General features: G+C 41.2%; 1 protein-coding gene across 1 annotated transcript in view; it reads right to left on the reverse strand.

Annotated features, from left to right (window-relative positions):
* cracr2b.L (calcium release activated channel regulator 2B L homeolog) overlaps window positions 1–10,673 on the reverse strand; it is a 53,105-nt gene extending 42,432 nt beyond the window's left edge. Inside the window, exon 1 of the mRNA XM_018257534.2 lies at window positions 10,552–10,673. The gene's annotated coding sequence lies outside the window, so the exon portion shown is untranslated. The remainder of the gene's footprint in view (window positions 1–10,551) is intronic.
* Window positions 10,674–16,561: the final 5,888 nt, after the last annotated feature.

The raw sequence follows: 16,561 nt of genomic DNA on the forward strand, positions 1-16,561 counted from the left end.
CTCTTCTATCCCCTTTATGAGGCCAAAGAAATCAGAGATGAATGCTGCCACGTTCCCCCAGACTACCAATATTCCACTAGCACAAACTAGGCCTCCCGCTATCAGTCTGGAGCAGCATCAGAATCTTGCGGCAGGAAAAATGTGGGGCTAATTTATGAACATGGATGCTAAATTGCACCAGTGCAGTTGCTAACAGCAACCAATCAGTTTTGACTTGATTGGTTTCTGTTGGCATTTGCACAGGGTAGTGTCTGCTATCACAATGATCTTAAAGAGCAAGTGCACTTTCCATAGATTTTTTATGTTATAGATGGGTCTATTCTAAACACTTTTCATTTGGCTTTTTGAGTGTATTTTTATTAAATTATTTATTAAATCATTAGCCTCCTTATCCTGCCCTTTTCTGGCCAGCTAATATAAAATACCCTAAAAACCAAAACAACAAATTTGATCAGAATTCTTAATTTCAAATTGATTATACTTGTTTTCAAAGAGTTACTATATTGTATTCCAACTGCCCAACAGCTGCCAAATTACTAGCGTAATTAAGCCCTAGCAACCAGATACCAAGTAAAAAAAAATTAAAGTTTGAGCGTACACATCAGCAAAGTGATTCCATTGCATTCTTACCTGTTTGTACTCAAGTGAATTCAGATCCAAATTACAGAAACATCCATTATCCGGAAAACCCCAGGTCCCGGATAACAGGTCCCATACCTGTACATGTGTCTACCTGTCCTCATATTTGTGAATTGGGAATAAATTGTCTACAGGTCCTAGACTGTATACGCTAAACTCATAGAGAGATTGAATAAATTTCCGCGGTGATACTGTATTTTAATGACTTTTATCTACTTGTACTCTACCTGCCCAATGTGTGAGTGTAACCTGGCTACACAGAAGCGATACAGAAAGTAAATATCAAGGAACCCAATAATGAGATCAGTGTTCCAGATAACAACGTCTTGTTTAATAACAATATAACTAAATACTGTATATTACACTATGTATGTTCATCTGAATTAGGTCTAATGTAGTGTTTTTTTTTATTATAATATCATATTTAACACTCTCTTTTCCAAACTGGCACCATTCATTCCAGTGCAGGAAAATATTGTCAGAATCCATTAAGGATTAACATCAGGATTAACAGAATGGTATTGGAAATGAGCCCCTAAATTTCTAAGATGAAAAGAACACCTGGGCATTACACAATATTTAGGAATTATGGGGCTCTGCTATTTAGATCGCGAGATCAGAACCGGGGGCAATTCTGGTAAAGGTATAAAGATCTGATATGCCAAAACCCGTTCTCCAGAAAGCACTGAATTACGGGAAGGCCATCTTCCATTTTAATGAAATAATTTGAATTTTTAAAAATGTTTTTCTTTTTTCTCTGTAATAATAAAATAGTACCTTTCACTTCATCCTCACTAAGATATAATTAATTCATATTGGTGGGAAAACAGTCCTATTGGGTAAAATTGCTCCAACTGCGAATGCGCCGACATGCCGGTCTCATTCCGAAGATTACCGAAGAAAGAAAATGGCGTCTGTGAACTCCAATACCTGAATCTGCACCGAGGGGTAAGTAAAACATTAGGGGCATTTGCCCAGGGTGGGGGGAGGAGGGAGGGGGGTCTATGTAGGGTAGGGGGGTAGGGTTTTTTTTAAGTTTAGGGTTGAATTCTCCTTTAAGGTATACAGAAAAATCCCTTATTTGAAAAATCCAAGCATTCCAGATAACAGGTCCCACTTGTACCTCAATATAAAACAGAGCCTGCCTGAATAAATCTCTGTGCAACATCATCCGGCCCTGTTATATGAAGTGTCTGCCAAACTGCTATTCTGGTTCCAGTTTTCCAAAAAAAAAAAAAAAAATGCCGACCCTTTTCCTTTATCTCTTATAGGCACAGCCATGACCCCCCAAAACATCACCTGTTTTCCCATAAGCCCATCTTTCTTTGTTTATTTGGGATTGTTGGGCCAGAAACAGAACTGGAAGACAGCAGCATAAGTAGAAGTTACTGGGCCCCACCGTATAATAATTATGGGAGCGCCTTAACTTTGGGTAGAAGACATTATAGAGACAGTGCCCTAATGGGTCCCCTACATCTCCAGGGCAACTCTCCCACCTTAAGTCAAAAGTTCTACTGTACATTGGCACCACAAATGCCTCGGCCACTAAGCAATATTTGAATATTCATTGTGTCGTTGACTAACTTGAACTGCGTGCTTTGTGCCTTTGTTAGATTTTCCCTCGCAATAAAAGCATTGCGTCAGTAAGGCAAACAAATGTGAGGTATGTACGATGTGTACATATGTACTGACAGCTAGTTAAACCTCTCACTGCCGCAGACATTAGCCACACAATGTGCTGCACTACTAGTTACTCTGGTTCTGTCAGGATGAAATGTATTTGTCCAGGGAGGGTCCACCAAACGGCTATATTATTGCAGGGTCATGACTTATAACATTTGTCCATTGCTTGTCATTGAATGGCATTCTGGGGAAAAATTTAAAAAAAATTTGTTTTTTTTGTTAAAAAATTGCTACCCAGCGACTAATGACTAATAACAGAACTACATGCAACTTTCTCATATACATTCGTTTAAAACGTTCATTGATTTTAATGTTATTTGTGAATCTAAACTGCTATTGAAAGGTGTTTTTCTTTGTCCCTTTCTCTTCTCTGCATCTGTGGTTCTTACTCCTGAAACAATGTAGCAGAAGTCAGCTGAATAGCAGATCTGTGAAAAAAAGCCTAGTTTTGGCTGAAGGAGTAGTGGTACTCAGTTTAATGTAGGTCAGGCTGACAAACATTTTTTGTGGGTCAATCTTTAGGGCAAGGCCAGACGTGGCGTTTTTACGCAGCGTTTTTAAAAAAAACTCCGCCAGGCGTGAATACCCATAGACGGCACTACCACTGAAACTAATGGAAACACACTATGGCAATTCTCACAGGGGCTTGCAAGCCGAAATCCGCCACAGGACGCCAGTATTGGCGTTTTTCAGCAGAAATGCCAATACGTCAAGAAACTACCAAATCAATAGACTCTATGGGATCTGCACGTTTGAAACCACACTTTGCATAATTTATATATGGCGTCCAAATTTTCAATGAGAACAATGAGAAGTGCATGTTGGGAAAAGAAACCTACGTGCTAAAAAATGCATGAAAAACGCATGTCGCGTGTGGTTTCAGTGGCCTTGCCCTTACCCAGCAGTCTCCTACTTTGGTGACTGCAATAGTCTGTTCCAACCCCTCTGAAGATGTTACCACCCCATTACATTCTAATATCACAGGAGGTGGTCTGATACAGGTATAAAAATCATGGTGTACCATCAGGCTGCATGCAAATTGAGAAGTGTGTTGAGGTCAGAAGGACTAACTGCAAAATGTCTTATCATTCCACTGTTCATATAACACCAATGGAGTTATCAAAGGTCGACTGTTTGTGCTTTTTGAGCTATTTTTATACCTCGAACTAACTCGAATGAACTCACAACTCGAATAGTTTATTATTTAAGAAATCGAATGGAAAAAAACTCAATTCAGTGAGTTCGAGTTGCGAAACCCGGAAAGTTTTTGGAAAAAAAAAAAACTTGAATCGCTCGAATTGATCAAGTTTTCAGGCAAAACCCTCAAAACCCAAACATCATGAAAGCTGTTAACAACTTCAAATGGTTCAAGCAAGGGACCTCTGCCATTGACTACATGACCTCAACAGGTTTTAGATGGTGTATTTTCGGATTAGAGCTATTTCCAGGGTCGGGGTATAATAAATTGAGAAAAAATTGTGATTTTTATTTTAACCCAAAAATGTAGGTTTTGACCAAAAAAAATAACAACTGGAAAACACAACTCGATCCGTAATAAAGCTGCCCCTAAAAGTTTAAAGGGCATCTATCACTATAAATTTCACACTCTGGATGGGGAAAATACTACTTAGTTGCGCCCACCTCCACCACATATTGCACTGCTCAACACTGGGCAGCCATACTGAAGCACACTGATGCACATATTAAGTGATGTCCCAGAGACAGCATGCATGCGCAATATCCAGTTACATTGCTTTGTGTTCTGTGGTTTCATGCAGTAAGTACAGGCACTCAATGATAGAATGGGCAGCGTTTATGCATTACCTTGTGGTGAAACACATAAAGCTAATATGTTATAAGGGGCTGAAAATCTGGCAGCTGAAAAATGCAGACCAATCAGCCCCTACGCTGGCATCAGCCTTCTGCCTTGTCTGCACCCAGAACCATTGCGTTGGCCCGGGTGTTGGCACTAATGGCGGATGTTAGCAGCAAAACTCGATACGGGTATGGGATCCGTTATCCAGAAACCCATTATCCAGGAAGTTTTGAATTACGGAAAGGCCATCTCCCATTGATTCTATTTTATCAAAATAATCCAAATTCTAAAAAAAGCATTTCCTTTTTCTTTGTAATTATAAAACAGTAGCTTGTATTTGATCCAAACTAAGATATAATTAATCTTTATTGGAAGCAAAACCAGCCTATTGGGTTTATTTAATTTTTACATGATTTTCTAGTAGACCTAAGATCCGTTATCCAGTAAACCCCAGTTCTTGTGCATTCTGGATAACAGGTCCCATATCTGCATTTCAGAGCTGAAATCCACTGTGTATTTCTGCATCCAGACCAGGTCCGGACTGAGAATTAAAATAGGCCCTGGTATTTCAGGTACACAGAGGCCCAATCAGCCCACATAGAGGCCCAAACAGCCCCCATCAGCCCACTAAATACTGACTTTCTATGGCACCTTATAGCAGCCCCTCTGGCATTTGCCAGAATCCACAGATTGCCAGTCCGGGCCTGATCCGGACCAACCCAATGGTTCTGGGTGCAGGCAAGGAGGCTGATGCCAGAGTCAGGATGGATCAGCCCGTGTGGTGTCAACCTATTAGAGCCACCTCTTACATATGATAGATCTGCAATACATACTGTGTATGTATTGCATTTATTGTACCGCTAATACACATGAAGGTGCTGTACTGGGAAACTTTGACCCTGACAGTTGCAAACAAGGACGGTGATGCAGGGATTGGAATGCTGTGTTGTAACTGACTAGGGAATAATATACCATTTATTGTAAAAGATAAGCATATTGCGACTAGTTATGGAAAGCCATGTAAACACCACAAGGGAACATTTGCGCTATATTGCAAAATAACTTCTAACATCATGTGGTATTTATATTACTTTTTTAACTATTATTATTCTTTGCAAAAGAATTGAGTTATAGCCATAACACCACTATGTACCACGTATATAGGAAATAATGCACACTTATTGTAAAACATAAGCCACTGAGCAGATCCACAATGATCAAGTGCATTTACACAGGTCATGGAAGTCCAAAGGGACACATAGGGGTATATTTATCAAAGAGTGAAGTTAGAGATCTCCACAGTCAGAGTGCAATAACGCCTCTCTCCATTTATTTCTATGGGATTTTTAAGGGTGTATTTATCAAAGGGTGGTAGTGGAAGTTCAACATTTGATAAACACGCCTTTAAAAATCCCATAGAAATGAATGGAGAGAGCCGGTATTTCACTCTGCGGACTGTGGAGATCTCTAACTTCACTCTTTGATAAATATACCTCCTAATATCCTTATAACTTAAAGCAATGGTAGTTTGTTTTTTAATATAGATTTCTAGTTTCAATAAGTCAGGACCCACTAGTGACATTACAAAGCACTGATTAAAGGAGAAGCACAGTCATATATCACTGGGGGTGCCAAAAACATGCTCCATGTTGCATCTCATCTACATCTGGTATGGTGACATGGGTACAGGCAACACAGTGATGGATGGTCTCCATTAACCCGTGCATTTTTATGTGGTGGAGTAAACACTTGTGTGTAAGGACCCTTAGGCGGTTAAGCTTTTCTTATGGTTTATTAAAGTGGCAAATTTAACCTATTCAATTGCTGTAACAGTATCATGTCTAAATTGTAAAGTTTGTTAAAGGGGTAGTTCACCTTTAAATGAAGTTTTAGGATATTGTAGAAAGTAATATTCTGAGACAATTTTCAATTGGCTTTTATTTTCTGTTATTTAGCTTTATATTCAGCAGCTCTCCAGTTTGCTATTTCAGCAATCGGGTTGCTAGGGTCCAAATAACCCTAGAAAACATGAATTGACTTAATTATGAGACTGGAATATGAATTGGAAAGGGCCTGAATAGAAAGATGAGTAAAAAAAAGGTAATAATAATATAGCCTTACAGAGCATTTGTTTTTAGATGGGGCCAGTGACTCCCATTTGAAAGCTAGAAAGTCAGAATAATTAAAAAACTAAAAAAAAAGGAAAACATTATGACCAATTATAAAGTTGCCTACAATTAGCTATTCAATAACATACTAAAAGTTAACTTGAAGGTGAAGCACCCATTTTACTACACAGGGACATATTCAAGCATAGAACAAATACTCCATATAAAGGAGTTATTATTTCTTATAAAAACATAGGGGGGAAGGCAGAAGCGCACTAAGGGGTGACAGAGGTAGCATGGAACACTTCTGAAACAGAGTGCAAAGACAATTCTGGGACAGAGAAAGGCAGTCTGCAACGTGCAAAAGAAAAATGGCTGATTAGAGCCATTTTTTTGCACACAATCTTCCCATAAATAAATGACCCCTACAGTTCCTGGAATTTACATTCAAGCATAGAACTGTGCAAAACACTGTGCAGCACTACAGTATATACCCACACTTCCCAAAATGAGATGCATAATTTAAACTATTAGCATGATGCAGTATTCTTAGACAATTTGCAATTATTATTCTTTTGTTTTAGGGTAGGACTCCACGGACGATTTCCACGTAATCCGATGAGCTGCGCAAAAACTCAGGCGTCACATCAGATGCAACAGAAATAAGGTAAGAGATGGAAATGTCGGATGAAGTCGCAGCATTGACCCGACGAGACTGTCGGATGCAGACACAGCGTGCAGCATATGCATCCGACAGTCATGTTGCGTCGGATAAACGCTGCGACACCATCCGACAATGCTATTACTTACCTTATTTCTGACGTGACGCCTGCATTTTTTCCCCACAAATTATCATATTCTTTTAGCGTTTAAAGGGAGTTGTTCATCTTTAAAATATGTAGTATGATGTAGAGAGTGATATTCTGAGACAATTTGCAACTGGTTTTCATTTTCATTGTTATTTAGCTTTTTGTTCAGCAGCTCTCGAGTTTGCAATGTCAGCAATCTGGTTGCTAGGGTCCAAGTTAGCCTAGCAACCATGCAATGTCTGAAATATGAATAGGAGAGGGGCTGCATAGAAAGATAAGCAATAAAAATCGCTTTTGTCGGATGGTGTCAGATCGACTTAGCATTGACAAAGTCGCATGGGTCAAAATGGGACTGATATAGAAATCTAATGTGTAAAATACATGTAAATGTCCATCTGACACAACACAACTGACAGATGGGTACACTGCATGCTGCGTCTTCCTCCAATGAGATGTAGGGCTGAACTCCACAAGTGTTTTCTGACGGATGGTGTCACATTGATAAAATGCAGGCGACAAGTCAGATGCGTCCAAATATAACAGGACTGATAGAAAAATTGCAGGTTTAAATTACACACGACTGTTGGATGAAGACACAGCATGCGGCAATCACATCTGACATTCTTGCTGTGTCGGATGAAATGTAGTTTATACCTGTGATTTTTCAGTCCGACTTGTCACCTGCGTTTAATCGTGGCGACGCCATCAGGCAAAAAAAACGCTCGTGGAGTTCAGCGATAATCTGATGGAGTCTGACTAAAGTTTCCCATTGAAATACATTGACTGTTAGATGGAGATGCATGAACAAACGACACTATCCGACATTATCTGATCCAACTTTACATTCCAGCTATAGGGTGATCCTACAAATCTCGTGGTGTTGCATGACAAGATCAGATAAAATATGAGCCACATAATCTTATCAAAATCTCCAGTGTAGTTTTACCATTACACCGCATTTGTTTTTTTTCGTTGGGGTCAGTGACCCTTATTTGAAAGCTGGAAAGAGTCAGGAGGTAAACAGTAACAGTAACTCAGAAACCGTAAAGGAGAAGGAAACGCTGAGTTTACTCGGGGGTGCCAAAAGTTAGGCACCCCCAAGAGATTATATATACTTACCTGACAACCCAGGCCGCTGCTCCTATCAAGAGAAAACTGCACCGGCCCAGGGGTTCTTCCAGTGAGCACTAGGGAGCAATCTGCTTCCTTCTTCTTCTTTCTTCAAATTTCGCAGGGTTTTTTGTTGAAGCTCTGCTTTTCTGCCCTACTGCGCATTCACTCCCACGTGAAGTAAGAAGAAGAATGGCTCAGTGGTGCTTGCTTGAAGAACCCCCAGACCGGTGCAGTTTTCTGCTGATAGGAGCACCAACCCGGTTTCATGTACGTATATACAAACACTTGGGGTGCCTAACTTTTGGCACCCCCAAGTAAACACAGCCTTTCCCTCTCCTATATGCAAGAAAAATAAATTAAGGCCAATTGCAAAGTTGCTTAGAATTAGCCATTCTATAACATACTAAAAGTTATTGTAAAGTTGAACCACCCCTTTAAATACTTTACACCAGGAGGGCCCATACTTTACTAATGTGAGATGTACTTTTAGTGATGTTGTCCCATTATGATCTACATCCATAAAAGCATTGTTAGCATTCTGTTCCATGGAAAATATTACTTAAATATTGATATATGAGAAAGTGCATAGTGCTATATTTAACAAACAACTATTTCTTATGTAACCTTAACGTAATGAACATCTGAATGAAATGCATGAAACAGGAGGGTGATATAGACAAGCTGTTTGTTGACAGTGTCTTAAAATCTACTGATCACCAGCTAAAGGTCTACTGGTAGATCTAGATCCTGCTCTACACACTTGCCATGTTCACAGACTGTTACCAAAAGATACACACAGACACATCATTGCCCCCGAGTACATTATCCCTGAAAATCCAGGCACATATAGCTGATATTGAACTGAGACCTTCTCCGCAAAATTACGTATAAACTGTATAATCCTAAAAAGAGAGATTTTTACCTCATCTAGGGTGCTTTGAATGCAGGCCCAGACTGGCAATCTGTGGGCAAATGCCAGAGGGGCTGCTGTAAGTTGCCATAGCCAGTCACTATTTATTGGGCTGGTGGGAGGCTGTTTGGGCTGCTGTGTGACCAGTGTGGACCTCTGTTTACCTGAAATGTCAGAGCCTATTTTGAATCTCAGTCTAAATGCCTCTACTGTAAACAGCAGTACTACACTGTGCATGTACTAAGAGAATAATGATATTTTATGACTAGTGCATACCTCCCAACTGTCCCTTTTTCGAAGGGACAGTCTCTCTTTTGACAGCTCAACCTGCAGTCCCTCATTTGTACTGGAAAGTCCCTTTTTTCTCTGCACTGAACAGTCAGAAAAAAAAAACAAGTTTCTAACTTAATTGGCTTTTAGCAGAGAGCCCAGAACAGCTAACAGGTGCAAATAAGATACTTTCTAACAATTTTAAGACTCAAAAAAACAGTTTAGATAAGGAGAAATATATCCAAACTTTCATAACCTGTCAAATTTTGTAAAATGAACATGGTAATTAGGGGTAGTGGCCACAGAAAGGGACGTGATCAAAAAAATTTGCTGCACTACGTGCAAAAAAAATGTTTGTCCCTCTTTTTACTTCCAAAATGTTGGGAGGTATGCTAGTGTGCGCATATGAGGCTGAATCAGAATAATTGCGTATTGCAACCGCTATACACACTTAATAACTGCTGTATAGCACTGCAGGAATTTTATATACAGCACTGAAAGAACATGTCACTTAGTACATTGTATACACAGAACATACAGCAAGGACGGTAACACACATACATAGTATATATACAAGCACACAGCATGCAATATGTATCTGCAGAACTTCCCATGAAAAGAGTAAGGGTGCCTCACTGACATGTGATTGGCTTACACACATAAGGTAACAAATAAAAAACAAACAAATACAAAAAGTATTGTAGAAGTGATACCTATATTAGCTAACAATAAAAAAAAAATTGCAAGCTTTCGGATCACCAAGGACCCTTCGTCAGGCAAAATACAAATGAAAGCTAGAAAGGCACAGCATATATTCTGTTAGATCAGTGAAAGGTATTCATGGGCAATAAATTAGGATGTTACAGATAGAGTTACAGTTACACATAAGGTACAAATGGTCATTAGAATAACATGAAGATGGAACTATTTGCCCATTTATATCTAGCACACGCCACGTGACAGGTATGTTGCTCCTAATCTGCACAGCTTGCAATCAGAGCCACAGCGCAGGCAATGTTACGCCTCTAAGTAAAGTGACAAATCCCAGCCATATGCCAGCATAAGCCCAAATGAAGGCAAAGTAGTCAGTAGTTCAGTGCAAGCATTTTCACCCACTAGTGAGCTGAGAAGCACTTACATTACACAGTGATAGGAGACAGCGCGTTTATTAGAATAGAGGCAAATCCTGCTTGGATCACTTACCTCTCAGCTGCACCTGCTGTGTCTGGGAACGTTTACCCGGATCCAGCAAGTGGAGAGGAAAGGGGCGTGTTCACACTGAAGGGGTGGGTGTGTAGGCCCCTCCCACTTACCTTTCTCTCCCGAGGAATTTCTGTGTTCTGTTTGTTTAACCTTTTCCATGCCTGAGTCCTGCAGCTCAAATCAACGTAATAGGACAGGACCAGGGGTGTAACTATAGAGGAAGCCAGTGTCGGACTGGCCCACCGGGATACCAGGAAAACTCCAGGTGGGCCCAGGTGTCAGTGGGCCCTCTTACTGCTAACCATTTAGCCTATTTCATGATCCTTATCCTTCAAGTGGAAAAATGCTTAATAATGGAAAATATAGTAAGTAGATATAAAAGACTAGAAGAATAAGAGGCTGAGAGAGGGAAGGAGGAATAATAGTTTGGAAAGTGGGCCCACTGTCTAAGGTTTTAAGGTGGGCCCACGGTCTAAGGTTTTCTGGTGGGCCTCTGGCATCCCAGTCCGACACTGGAGGAAGCAGACCCTGCGGCTGCAGGGGGGCCCAGGAGGTATGGGGGGCCCATGAGGCCCTAATTCACTTATTCCGGCCAGTTCCGGGCTCACGGAGGGGGCCGGGGGGCATGCTGCACGTCCTGCGCCAGGGCCCGCCCCCTCTAGTTACTTTGCTGGGGGCCCATACTCTCTGATTAGCTGCTGTATCGGTCTAAAGGACCCAAATCGTAAGATTATATATGCCTGTATTATATATGCCTGTATGTAGCCACCTTCAGATGAGATTAGCCCACAATTTATCTCCTCTATCACAGGCTACTAATCTCCTCTAAACAAAGCAGTAAAGTGAAACGCTGGTGGGAAACCACACAAGTCGCTTCAGCTTTCCAAAGTTGCCCAAATTTCTCAGATATTGATTGGCCATTCAGGATTTCTCTAATAAACTGGTGACTGTTGCCAGGGCCACTTTAAGGGCAGAGACAATTCGCTTCTTTTTCAGGCAACTAATCCCCCCTCCTAGAATGTAAATAGCGGGCGGGATGGCACTCGGCTTTCCAAAGTCGTCTGAAGTTTCCTTGTGAGGCAGGGAAGGTAGTTCGGGGAAATTAGTCACCCGAAGAAGAAGCGATTTGTTGCTGGGTGACTAATCTCCCGAAATAGCAGCGTGTCTCTGCACTTAGGTGATGCTATGCAAATATCTCATTGGTGGGCTCCTGCAGCCACCCTAATTATGACAAGACTGCACACAAGCAGGTGAACATTAAAATAATGAGGCAAGCAACAAAAATATGAGATTTTATGCATATTTGTGCTCATTGCTGGAAAAAATGCCGAAGCTCCCAGCACATTTCCACATGCAATTATGCATACAGAATCCATTCAATTCATTGCATACAAAATGTGCCCCATTCTAGGAGAAAGTTGTGCCTGGGAAGGTAGAATTGGAGCAATGTAAAAAAATTGCATGAAGGTTAATGCCTTTGTTTTTTTTTTACTTTGCCCAGCCATTTTGAATGACAATTTATGTGTAATTCTTGGTAGTGCTGATGCCTTGTATACTATTTTCTTTTATTCTCTCATCTTTTTGATGGAATACATGGATAAACAGATTAAACTAAAAGCAAGGCTAATGTTCAGTTTCCATGCCTAGGCTGATCAGCACTAAGCTGGACACCTGTAATTACACTAATAACATTAATGCCGTCAAGTCAGTGTGCTGTTTACTGTCAACAGGGGATCTCTGATGTTTCGGAGTGGTTCCTAATAGATGCACATGTATGCTGAAATGGATTAAAGGAAAAATGCATTTTTCTTTAAGAAGAACTTTTCTTTATATACAGGTATGGGACCTGTTATCCAGAATGCTCAGGACTGGGGTTTTCTGGATAAGGGATCTTTCTGTAATATGGATCACCATGCCTTGAGTCTGCTAAAAATAATTTAAACCTTAAACCCAATTAGCTTTTTTTGCCTTCAATAAAGATTCGTTAGACCTTAGAATCAAATACAAGGCAATGTATCATTATTATAGAGAAAAAGAAAATAATTTTTCAAACTGTTAATTATTTTATTAAAATGGAGTCTATGGGAGATGGCCTTCCCATAATTTAGAACTTTCTGGAGAACGGGTTTCCAAATAACAGATCCCAAATCGGTATACCTACATAAAGCATTGGTATATTTTTGGAATAATTTGAGAAATGTCTGCCCCCTTTAAAGGTATTCAGTCATTATTTGTATGATATATTTTTTATTTCTAAATTACACTGTTTACACTGCAAATAATTCACTCTACAATATAAAATGTCGTTCCTGTGCTTTCAGAAAGAGCCAGCACTTTAGGATGGAATTGCTTTCTGGCAGGCTGTTGTTTCTCCTACTCATTGTAACTGAATGTGTCGCAGTGGGACATGGATTTTACTGAGTGTTGTTCTTAGATCTTCTTTCAGCACTTGACCAGGGGCAGCTGGGAAATTGACAAAATGTCTAGCCCCATGTCAGATTTCAACATTGAATATAAAAAAATCTGTTTGCTCTTTTGAGAAATGGATTTCAGTGCAGAATTCTGCTGGAGCAGCACTATTAACTGATGCATTTTGAAAAAAACATGTTTTCCGATGACAGGATCCCTTTAATGTTATTTCTCCCTAATCACCATAGTAAGGGCTCTTACAGACGAGCGTTTTTTACCTGCGCTCCCCTGCGTTCCGTTTTTCTGCGTTCAGCTGCAGCGGAGCGCAGGGATAGACGCATTACATTTTTTCCAATGGGGCTGTACTCACACAGGCGCCGAACGCAGGTTGAGACGCAACATGCTGTATTTTTCGGCACCTACACGTGCCTGTGTGAGTACAGCCCCATTGGAAAAAATGTAATGCGTCTATCCCTGCGCTCCGCTGCAGCTGAACGCAGAAAAACGGAACGCAGGGGAGCGCATGTAAAAAACGCTCGTCTGTAAGAGCCCTTAAAAGCAACCTTTGGGATGCACTGAGTTAAGTGACGCTAAACACTTGTTTGGTGGCAAACTAATTTAGAATGATACACTATGCTATTGTTTTTTTTCCCCTCAAATATAGTTTTGAGGTATACAGCGGTTTATTTTGAAATTGTCAGCTATCTTGTGAAGGGAGCTGTTATCTTCCCATTGTTCTGTTGTTAGGCTGCTGGGGGGGGAGGGAGGTGATATCACTCCAAAGGTAATACTTTGTTCCTGTATTTAAGTAGTATTTGGAAAAGGCACTACACTAGGGTTGCCACCTTTTATAAAAAAATTTACCGGCTGCTGGGGGCGGGGCCTCAAAAGGGGCGGGACATGATGGCAAAAGGGGCGGGCCACACGACGGAGACCCGCGGACGCTAGAAGAGGCAAAAAAAAAAAAGGTACGTTGCAGGGGATTGGGGGCAGACCGAGGGCTCCTTTTGATCGTATTACAAATTTACCGGCAGCTACATTGCCGGTAAATTTGTAATACTGGCCCCGGCCTTGGCAGGTATTTTACCAGCTAGGCCGGTAAAATACCGGCCGGGTGGCAACCCTACCCTACACAGACCAACTAAAATTTATGATACTGGAAACTGTGCACCCCTAAGGGCAGAGACAGACGAGAAGATTCAGGAGATTTCGTCTACTGGCAACAAATCGTCTCTTATTCGGGCGACTAATCTCCCGAACTGCCTCCCCGCCGGCTAGAAACTAAATCGCTGGTCGGGCTGCCACTCGGAGCAATTGTTTTTCTGAAAGTCGCCTGAAGTTGTCTCATGTTGAAAATTCGAAAAACGAAGAGTTTGCGGAGATTAGTCGCCCGAAGAAGAGGTGATTTGTTGCTGGGCGATTAATCTCCCTGAATCTTCTCGTCTGTCTCTGCCCTAAGGAAGGGAGAGGACAGACAAGGGAAATTTAAAAGCAGAGAGGTCCTCCTCCATCCTACAGGATTAAATAAGGTTTATGAACTGTTTTTTCTGTAATATATATTTTTGATCAATTAAAATAATAGTATTTATTTGTGTGAGACTTGTTATAATGATTGTTGAATTGAATATGGCTTTACAATATATCACTTTTGCATTGATCCTCTGATGAAGCGCCCAATTTCGTAAAACGCGTCAGGGGGAGGGGACACTACCTTGTGGTGTGATATGCTAAAAAGATTTTATTTGGATGAATTATTGTGATTTATATTGTTATGGATGAATTGCACAAATAAATGTTTTTAGTGAGATACTGTGCAGGTCTTAAATTTATATGCATTGATCCGAGTGCCAGCGTAACAAGAGGGTGCCAGGCATACCCTCCAAAAAAATATCCATAGCAGCCACAGCTGAAGTTCCACTTCTATAATGAGCCCATAAGGTACAGTGGGCCCCACGAGGCCCCAATTAATGAGCAATTTCAACATATATTGGTTAAACAAGGAAAACCTCTGGATATGTTGGGGGCCCTAAAATAATTGGTATTTTTCAGCCAGAGGATGCTTTAAGGCAGGGATTCTTAAACTATGAGTAAACATGCTATATATTAGGTTGCTCTTCACTTTCCTCTTTAACATGTGTAATTTCCACCAAGGAAGACTAATTAAAGGGGACCTGTCTAAGAAACAATTCCTAATCTTTTCTATCAACTTTTGTATCATCCCAATAACTTGTGAATGTGCCAGAATGGGGTACCTAGAGCCCAAGCCATGCTAACAAGTATAATGGAAAAAAACAGCACTTGCATGCATTATCCATCCTAGCTACACCCTAATTATATCAAAACTCTTTCCTGTATCCTCCCAAACCCCACCTGCCATTGGGCCCCCAACTGAAGTCCCATCTGTACCCAAGGCTGCCATCAGGGGGGGACAGGGGGGAGAGTTGTAGGGGGCCCGAGGGTAAGGGGGGCCTGGCCACGCCACACTTACTTAATTAGCCGGGCCCCGCATCTTTCTGAGAGCTGCTGGCTTCGGGAAGGCAAGAACGTTTAAGGGGCCCTGGCCACCAATTTTCTTATCATGGGGGGGCCCTCGCCACCAATTTTGGCCACCAAATTATTTTTCTCATGTGGGGTCCTAGTCACCAATATTTTTTAATGGGGGGCCCGGGCCACAACTGTTTTTTTTATGGGGGGCCCTGACCACCAATAACTTTTTATTTTTTATTAAAATATGGAAACCCTAGCCACCAATATTGTTTTTGTTTTTTTACTGTGTGGTGGGGGCGGACCTGTGGCATGGGGAGGGCGGACCTGTAGGTGGGGCTTGTGGTGGGCGCAGCCCAGGGGGCCCAGGAAATTTTGTCGTATGGGGCCCTGCGATTTCTGATGGCGGTTCTGCCTGTACCCCACAATGGCAGTCCTGAGGAGACCTACAGAAGTGTAAGAAGAGACAAAGAACCGGTTTAATGATGAGATTCTCATGCAGTAAAATTTATATTATGAAGGTTTGTGGCACTGCTAATAATAGGTCATTGGATCTGAACAAGACAACTGAAACAAAGGGGAAAAAACACACTGCAGCCCCTTCTTTGCCCAAAACAGTTGTAGCCCTTGACATTTGTCAGTAACCCTAGTTCTGGCCTGTTGCATTTGCTTTTAATAAGTGACCTTATCCTTGTCTTCTGTGACTTGATCACCCAAAGCTCTTCTCTCAAGGAGAGAAAAGGGTTAAATAAAGGGCTGTCAGTATAATTGCCCTTTCAGAAGCAGATAGTACTAAGTCATAGAATGAAAACCAGTCCAGCCAGTGTAACCTCTACTTTAAATAAGGGGATTTGCATGGCTCCCACCTGGTCAGGTAAATTGTATATGCAATTGGGTGGAGGTAGGAGGTGCCTAACTCTACCCACTAAGCGTGGATAATGTTGGTGTGGGGTGTAAAATAATTTCTAATTAACAGAAGACGTCATGGAACGTGGGACAGTGTGTGTGTTTTGCTTCTCCACAGCCATTAAAATATTTTAAAGAATTCTAAATGGACTTCTATCCTTTGAGGGCAGAGACACACACTCAGATTTGGGGATATTAGTCACCCAGTGAC

The sequence above is a fragment of the Xenopus laevis genome, chromosome 4L (genome assembly GCF_017654675.1).
Source record: "Xenopus laevis strain J_2021 chromosome 4L, Xenopus_laevis_v10.1, whole genome shotgun sequence".
Lineage (NCBI taxonomy): Eukaryota > Metazoa > Chordata > Amphibia > Anura > Pipidae > Xenopus > Xenopus laevis.